We start from the raw sequence: 9,553 nt of genomic DNA on the forward strand, positions 1-9,553 counted from the left end.
GCTAATAGTCGTCCTATTGCAGTCATTGTCTCACCTACTTAAGTAGATTTGTTAAGCAATTTTTGTGGCCTGCCATTGCAGCCTGTGTGTGCAGTTTTAAACTGGCATTTCAACCTGGCAAAATAAACCGTTTGCCAGGCCCAAATCTTTATTTGTAATACATATAATTCACCCTTAGGGTTGGCTCTAAAGAACAAGAGGGGAAGGGTGCAGTGATTTTATTAAAGATGGACATCTACTTTTAACTCTAACATGTGCTGGTAGTGAAAAACTCTTAAATGAGTTATTAATTACTGAAAGTTTTTCCCATAGGATAACATTAGGTTACCTTATTACATTTAATAAGTGAAAACTTTCAATTCAGAGCAGGAATGAATGTCAAGTTTTTTTCTTAAAAAATTGTAATTTGAACCCTGCTACATAGGAGGCCATTACGGGCTGGTGTTATTCGCTCTGTGTTTGTGGAAGCACTTTACCCTTAAGTTTCACATTTGGGAAGTAAACGCGGCATTCAACGCTCACCATTCTTAACAATATACAGGCTGACATGGTCCACTCCATGTCCCTTTTGGTTTTTACCCTTAACATATGCAAATTCTTTATCAACGTGATTTTTTCAGATATAATACAATACTTCTTTGACTACACTGGATATGCGATGGAAATTTTTTCCAACGGCGACTTTTATTTATGTTTTCAGGCTTATTATGGCCTTTTTCTTTTGAACTTAGTTACCGACTTCAGACAGCTTAATATAAGTATGTCTGCTTGCTTATAATTCTTCACTTTTTCACTTGCAGTGGTGTGCTTATTTCAGTAACAAATTGACACTTTACTTTTCATTAAGAGGATGGGATTATTGATTTGGGTGAGTTTCTTATTAAGTATGCAAGGGCTCTTTATTATTACTATATCCTTAAACAACAGAACTAATTGGTTATTAAAAAGTATACATAACTTATGAAATAAGGTTATGCAACATATACTGTTACTGACGATTGTGGTTTGACTTGTGGTATTGTGTGTTTATCTTTTGAGAACACCTTTTTAGTATGGATTTCTTCTACATACGACATGGATGGATATTGATATTGATATGGATATGGATGGCTTACAATCTATTATGGTATGCCCCATTGTGTAGTTTCCTCTGCATGGATCAGATATGTGTCTGCTTTTGAGGTTCACAATAGTCTACCCCCTTTTATGCCACTTTCTTACTAATACACTTTGTATTCTGGGAACTATTTTTTATTGGACACGATTGTATGACCAGTGCACATACTTTATCGTGTAAATACACTTGATTGCAGAATGAGCAACATGGATAAAATTGGCCAATAGCAATTGACTATCTCTTTTGCCTGTTTCTAACTACCCTCTATTTTTAGGGTCTTTTGTTTATTATAATGTTTTTTATGTGAGCGCAACTCACTTTTTAACTAATTTTTTTAGCTTGCCTAAAAACTTGCTAATATTCACCGATGTCTGTTATCTTCTTTCATTGTAAGCAAATTGCTCCTTTATGTATTGACTTTTGCAGCCTTGAAAAAGTCTTGAAGTCGAAACACATGTCGGTTGTTGTTATCCAACTTATCATTCTGTGAAGAGAATAAATCACAATCAAGAATAAGACGTGTGCAGAAAACTTCTTTGGTTTGCCTCACATACTACAAATCTCTTGGACTATTTGGTTGTGCTTTGGTTTTGGAAATACATATTGATCCCACCCTGTCCATGTTCAGGGCTCTATATATGAGACAGACTGCACGTGAGGACCCGGACAGGGTTAACATCATTTCTAGTGGTTTGGACTTGGGGACCTACTCTCTATCTATATTTTAAAGAGTTCCAGCAACCCTCTTTATAGTGGAATATATGAGGAACTGACCTGGCCTAGCAGTCTCCCCTCAGTAAGAGCCTCAAAAGTACTCAACTTACCGTCCTTCACTATGTCATCCCAGGTTCTGTAGCCCGCTGTGTACCATGCATCCATTTGAAAAGGTATCTTTCAATTGAAGACACGGTGGAGGAGCCCACAATGGAATAGAAGGAGCGTAGGGTATCCTACCTTTCCCTTGCCAAATATATGTCTTCCAACACCATGTAACAACCTGTAGAAGGGCACTACAGATGGAGCTAATCTGTGGGGGGTCCAAGAGCCATTTCACCAATGGAGTGATATAGACGTCTACTCCTAATAGCTGTATCTCAGGTCTCAATGGATTTTGAAGCCACTGGATGGGCCATTGCAACTGAGCAGCTGCGTAGTAATATTCAAACTTTGGTGCTCCTAGTCCACCAGTTTCTAGTGTTTTATAGAGAGTGCTCATCTTAACTCTACGTCTCTTAGTGTCCCAAACCAGCGATGTCAGTAGACGCTGTAACTGTGTGAAAAAAATATTTCAGTAGTATTACTGGTAAGGCAGCAAAGTAGTATAGAATTCTAGCTAATAACAACATTTTGGCTACAGGTACCCGCCCTATAGGGACAGCAGGAAGTGTGTTCAGAAGGGTACTGATTGCTGTATCTAAGCAATGCTTTGCTAAGATTTCCATCTATAAGATCCTGTTCTGAGTGTTATATCTGGATATTTAAATGTCCTTGTTTTCTATTGAAAGGGTGTGTTCTCAGATGGTGGCAGTGGGGCATCCAGTGTCTTTAATAGAGGGAAAAGACACAACTTCCTCCAATTGATACGGAGCCCAGATATGTAGCTGCAGGTATCAAGTGCAGGCATGACTTTGAGTAATTTCAGATGACTTGCTTGTAGGTAAATCAGGGTGTCATCAATATACATTAACACTATATTAGAGTGATTCCCCATAGCCCTAGGTCCTCGCCTCTTCCTGCAACCTGCCAACCAATGGCTCCATAGCCAGAGCAAACAACAACGGTGACAACGAGCACCCCTGCCTGGTGCCCCGACCAATAGGGAAGTCTTCGGATATGAGAGGGCCTCCTCATACTCTAACCACTGGTTTCTTGTTAAAGGCCTTGATCCATGTACGGAACTCAGGACTGACACCCGTCTTCACCAACACCACCTGTAAATAGCTCCGTCTTGATGTATGGAAAGCTTTTTTGATATCCAATTATGCCACTCAGCCGTGCTGAGATATGTGCCGTGCCCATTCGAGAACTCTGAATAAACTGTGAATATTGAGAAATGTATTCCTCAGAAGACTGAAGCCATTCTGATCAGAGTGGAATATAGGTGTATCATGGGTGTGAGCCTATTTGCAAGCACCTTACTCAGTATCTTGTAATCGCAGTTAAGAAGGGAGAGAGTACGGTATGAGGTCACGTCAAGGGCATGCCTGCCACATTTGGGTAGCACTGTTATCAGGGCCTCTCGCATGTTATCTTAGAGAAGGCCTTTGGTCTTAGCCTTATTATACACCTCTAGTAGTCATGGAAGTAGGATTGACTGATACATAGCATAAAACTCTATGGGGAGTCCATCAATGTGAGGAGTTTTACTCCTAGCAATTTGTTTAATAGCGGCTTTCACTTCACTTCAATCAATCAAATTATACTTTATTTCAGCTGGAAGCCATAAAAGTAAGCAATAAAACATCATATCACAATTGAGCAGCATATCAGTTATAAAAGGAAATCAGCAAAAAATACCACATTATACATTAGCAACCCTGAATAAATTATAAAATCAAGTAGTTATAAAACCAGTGCAAACCAGACATTGTTCTTAAAATCTCAATATCCTAAGGTATTAGGTATAAGATGTAATGGGCTATTATATCTTAACTCCAGTCAGTTGACGACTTGTTATGTTAAATAAGTAAAATCTAAAACCAATATGTTAAAACACACAATTATGGCAATTCTCTAGTTCTTATAGCCCATGCACTTTGCAGATATCTTGCGACTGAAAAAACTATTTTGTCATTTGTATCAGTTGTCAAGAGACGTAATGCTGTATTCCATTCCCTTATCCCCATTAACCTACATAACGGGGCAATCCACTTCTTCCTAGGTGCCAAATATCTAGGGCAAAAAATCATAAAGTGCGCAAGTGACTCTGTTGTCTTTTGGCAATAATGACAAAATGTTGAATTACAGTCCTCCACTCTCCATCGCTCAGTAAATGTCTTGAGCGGGAGGATCCCTAACCTGAACTTAATAAAAAGTGTTTTGGTATAGGGAGGATTTAGGTTGTCCATATAGGCCTCACATTTGGGGCTACATTAATGGTCCAGAAACTGTAGCGTCCGACTGCCTTGGTTTTTAGCCCAAATTTGCACCAAGATGTTCTCCCAATAGCACCTATTTATACGCTCTTTTACTTCCTTGGTCAGGTTATGAGGAGAACTCCACACCTCCTCCATTTTAAGGAGTTTGCACATATCTCTAATGTGTCTAAGCCAAGGGATCTTTAATGCACAGTCACCTACAAGAAACTCCTTTAGTACTATATGGAGGGTGGACAGATGCTCAGAAGTCCAAAGACGTGCCCAATACTTGAGTGATCTTAATGCAATTTCGTTGTGGATCTCGTTTAAGGCTAGGTCGAATCTAAGAGGGGTGAGAGGGGTACTCATCGGCAGTCGCAGAAAATTTCGTAGGAACCGGTTTTCTACCGTAGTCAAACACCTAGAATTAGTGTGCCCCCAAAGCTCAGTTCCATAGGTTGAAGCTGCAACTGCCACTGCTTTATAGACAGTAATTGCAGGTGATATCTCCCCTTGTGAAATATTAACAATTTTCCTCCCTATCACTGATGACCTCTGCCTTAGAACTGTCAGACTCTTCCCAATCTGCGCCGACCATTTTTGGTAATGACTTAGCCTAATCCCCAGGTAATCGAATTGGCTGACTCTCTCCACTGGTTGGCCTGCTATGGTCATTTTCCCCCTGAACAATTTATGCGAATTAAAAGCCATGAACTTTGATTTTGTTAGGTTTATTTCAAGTCCTCTATTAAAACAAAAGTTATAAAAAGCATCCAGTTCATTTTGCAAGCCCAGGGGTGTTCTCGAGATTAATAGGGTATCGTCAGCAAACATTAAAATGGGGACAGAGGCTCCAACTAGCTTTGGGGCATCATGGTTGCAGTGTAACAGTTGGTCCGCCGCACCATTAATGTAGAGATTAAACAATGTTGGGGCCAGAATACGCCCCTGCCTAATCCCCCTATTGACAGGTATGGCTTCTGTTAAATCGCCACTTTGGGACTATCGTACTTGAGCGTACGTCCCCTCATGAAGATACCTAATCAGTCTTAGTAATTCTCCATCAAGTTGGTAACTCTCCAAGACATTCCACAATAAGTCCTGTGGAACCATGTCAGAGGCAGCTTTTAAATCAATAAAAGCTACATAAAATGACTTTTATTTAGTGACAGATATTTCCAGCAAAGGAGGTTAAACCTGAATACCTGATCTATTGTGCTCATTCCTTTCCTGAATCCTGCCTGGAAGTCGGAAAGAATATGAGAATCCTCTATCCATGCCTGTAGTCTATTCAATATCTGCTTACTGAATATTTTTGACTGACATCAAGTAGGCTAATTGGCCTATAGTTAGTAGGTTCTTCCTTTGGCCCTTTCTTGTAAATAGGGACTATGATTGCTCCTTGCCACGTGGGGGGAAGTCCTCCCCCCTCAGTATCTCATTACTGAGCGCATTTAGATACAGAGACCAAGCTGTCGGTCGGGACAGATATAAATCGCCTGGGATGCCATCCAACCCAGGGGCCTTCCCTTTACGTACTGATTAGAGAGCCAAAGTTGTTCCTTTTAAGGAAAAGAAAACCAGGGCGAATTTAGGTAGTATAGCTCTCCCAGCAGTTAATGTATTAGCAAGAAGTTCATTAGATTTAGGTAGAGGGATAGTAGTACTACTAATTTGAGGTTTTCTATATACATTTTTAAAATGTGTCACCCAGGTTTCTGGCTGGATTACGGGGTAAATCTCCACACCTTGAGAGCTGCCTTTGTCTGCCACTAATTTCCAAAATAGTTTAAAATCCTTCTCATGAAGTGCATCTACCAGCCCATTCCAGTATTTGGTTTCCCACTCTTTTTTAGCGTTTTTGAGGGCAACTTTGTACGCAGCCCTGCATTCTCTTATCTCTCTGTAGTTCCCTGCCTTTAGTGCTCCCAATAACTGTATTTTGGCCTGGTGACAGGAGTTAGAGAACCAGCTTAACGTTCAAGTCCCAATTGCTGTCCGCCTTCTTACTACCTGGAAGTGTGGTTTTAGCCGATTGGTCAAAATGCTATGCAAGTTGATCAAATCCACTGATAGAATATTTGTATGCTTCAATGGGAAGAGAGTTGTTGCAACTATTCTATAAATTGATAACTGGAAGTTTACATCATCTTCCACCCATTCCCATTTTACATTTTTGTAATCGTTCGCCATAGCTAGGGCATTGCCTTTGGCCCATGTTGCCAGTGTTTTACAACTAAATGAGATAGTAGAAAAGACGGTACTCAGGGCTTGGTGGTCACTGTCATTTCGAGGGAGAACAACCATGTCAATAAGAGATTTCCAGAGAACGTCGTCTACTAAAACGTAATCAAGATGGCTATTGTATGGGCCTCTCCTATATGTGGGCGAGGCTGGGGTGTCTGACCTGGTGTTCCCGTTTACTATTCTTAACCCTTTTGTTGTTATTAGGTCTTCTAGTAAATTTAATGCTCCCCCTTCTTTCTTAGTTGTGACTCGAATCAGCCCAGATCTATCCCATGAATCTGCAAACTGAGTTTCTTTTTGCTGATTGACATCTCTGGAATTCAGTTGCATATTGAAGTCTCCTGCAGCGATTAAAGCCTGCCCTCTCAGTAGACAGTTAAGGAAGTCTGTTAGCATACTCAACAGTACAGTCTGCGTCCTTTGAGTGCCAGGTCTAACATATATGTTTACAATTACTATACTAACGGGCCCCCTGGCAGTGCTAAGTTCCACCTCGACGGCTAATAGATCCCTTGTAGGAGCTATTAGCTCCTTCACCTTTGGGAACAGATCATGTTTTAACCAGATTATCAAACCCCCTGATGCCCTACCGGATGGTGAAGGAAGCACGGTCTTCTGGAAGGTCCAGTAGCCTTCTCTATTAGTCGCAGATGAAACCCATGTCTCCTGTAATAAAATAATATGGTGTTGCTCTATGAAACTACACCAGTCAGGGATAGCTGATTTCTGAAGCAGCCCTGCCACATTCCAAGATAGAAACCTAATCGGAGGGTCAAGTCCATCCCCCATGTCTAACGGCTTCTCTCTTGTCTCATTTAGACAAGGCCTTACTCCATAGTCCAACTCCTCTACTTGATCACCACGATGTGCTTCTGGCTCCGCTCCCAGGGTGTACAATATCTGGTTACTTGGCATAAAAGGGTCTAGATTGGATATACCATATCTCCCAGCCTTCACCATGGGGGCTTCACGTCAATCTATAGCTGAGGTTGGGCTACTCTTTTGGTCCCTTCTAGGAGTACATGTATGCAGGGCCGTTGGGTTATTATATCTCTCTTGGAAAAACAGATTTGCCAGTGAATGGGGGATTTTTTGGGTGAGTGACACTTGTGATGAGGTACCAGGTCTCACTCTTAAATCAAATGCCAAAAGACCCTTTACTAGGCTCTGGCTGCTCAGTTTAAGCACTATAAAGTCTGTTGTTGAACCTGCTCTTGTATATCTCTGAACGGTGACTATGTCGTCCCTAATAATAGAGCTGCACTTCTTCGTCCTCCTTATCCAATGGATTACTTTGTTTTTGAGAGAATCTCCTTGTTCCTTTTGACCATTGCTTAGCTTGGGGACATTTATCATGTATATATCATAATCACTATGTCTGTGCACCTCACAGTTAGCTCCTCTGTTACGCATTGTATCACATTTGTTAGAGGCGCCCACAACAGGAGGTACGCTTTTGCCCCCATGAAAGTTCTACGTTACCACTTCAGTCCTTTTTCCCCTACAGATTCCTATCATAGATGTTCCAGCTAATTGGGTTTGCTTGGCCAGGGAGTTAGGATCAGATTTGGATGATGATTTCCTTATGTCCCCAATTACAGCAGTCCCCTTTCACTTCACTTAATGTCAATGGTTCGGTCTAGTTCCTGCCTCAGAAATGAGCTCAGAGTTGTAAGCTCTATAGGGGATATGTATTGATCACATCCACACTCATTGTTACAGGATCCCCGTAAAGAGTTCCGTAATACTTCTCAAATTCCCCGTTAATGGCTGATTGGGAGTTTACAATGGACCTTGTTTGTGTATGAATCGCTCCTATGATAACAGTTGAGTGCTCTGCCCACAAAAGCCAGGCCAATAAAGTCCCGGTCTTATTACCCAAATTGGGGTGTCTCTGTGTATTCTTTGTAGTCAAACATGCCTAATCGGTGAGACTTTTCCCTAGACAGGGCCTGGAGTTCCCGCAGCCTCCAAAGGGGGGATTGATCCTGCACACACTTCTTCTCAGTGTCATCTAAAGTATTCTCTCTGTCAGTGACTTCCCTTTGAAGGGTTTATTTTATATCATATTGTGTGGACATGCCTGTTCCCCTAACCACCACCTTAAATGCATCCAACTTGATCCTCTCAAGTGTGGCAGTGTCAGCATTGTCTGTGAAGTAGTTGCTAATGTGTTCCCCTACTAGTGTGCGATAAGCAGTGTCCCTAACTGCTAGCAGTTGTAAGTGCCCGGTCAGGATCATTGGGACTGGCCTACCCCATTGAAAGGTTACTAATACTGAGCAATGATCAGAGAAGGTCTTTCAGAGATATTCTTCTCTCTTACAATTGGATACTAATGAACCACTACCAAATATGAGATCTATCTTGGTATGGAGCTCATGTATATGAGAGAAGTGAGAATATCCCTTTTCTTTTTTTTAACATCTTTTTATTTGTATTTATTGAACATTACACACAGATATAATCAAATAACGAAATTAGAAATTAGAAACAATCTCCATAAGCAGTATTAGTACCTTTGGAGTAATACACTTGTGCATAGCACCAATATTACAGTCACACCTTTGCGGTCTGCTTTCTTGCATTGATGGCTAGTTTGGTGTTTGTTGCCAGTATTTACGGAGATCTTGAAATAAGAGAAGAAGGATAGGAACTGAAGAAAAATGATAGGTGTAATAGTGATAAAAAGCGAGGAAAGGGGCAGAAATAGGGAGCCAGGAGGATCGGCTTATTTGTTGTAGTGGTATTCTTCGGCTTCTTTCGGTTAGTGGGTGTTTGGGGTGTATTTAGTATTGTTATTTAGGTTATGTACTGTTTACTGTTACTCCAATTGTTTGCTGTTCATTTCCGTGTTTGTGTTTTTGTAGTCAAGGGGGGCGCTCGAATATCCCATTTCTACTGGGAATAGTGTGCACTATATCTCAGTGATTTCGAGATTAAGGGGGTCATTCCTACCCTGGCGGTCATGGACCGCCAGGGCAGGGGACGGAGGAAGCACCGCCAACAGGCTGGCGGTGCTTCAGGGGCAATTCTGACCGCGGCGGTAAAGCCGCGGTCAGAAAAGGGAAACTGGCGGTTTCCCGCCGGTTATCCCCTGCCCCAGGGAATC

Source organism: Pleurodeles waltl, chromosome 7 (genome assembly GCF_031143425.1).
Source record: "Pleurodeles waltl isolate 20211129_DDA chromosome 7, aPleWal1.hap1.20221129, whole genome shotgun sequence".
Taxonomy (NCBI): Eukaryota; Metazoa; Chordata; class Amphibia; order Caudata; family Salamandridae; genus Pleurodeles; species Pleurodeles waltl.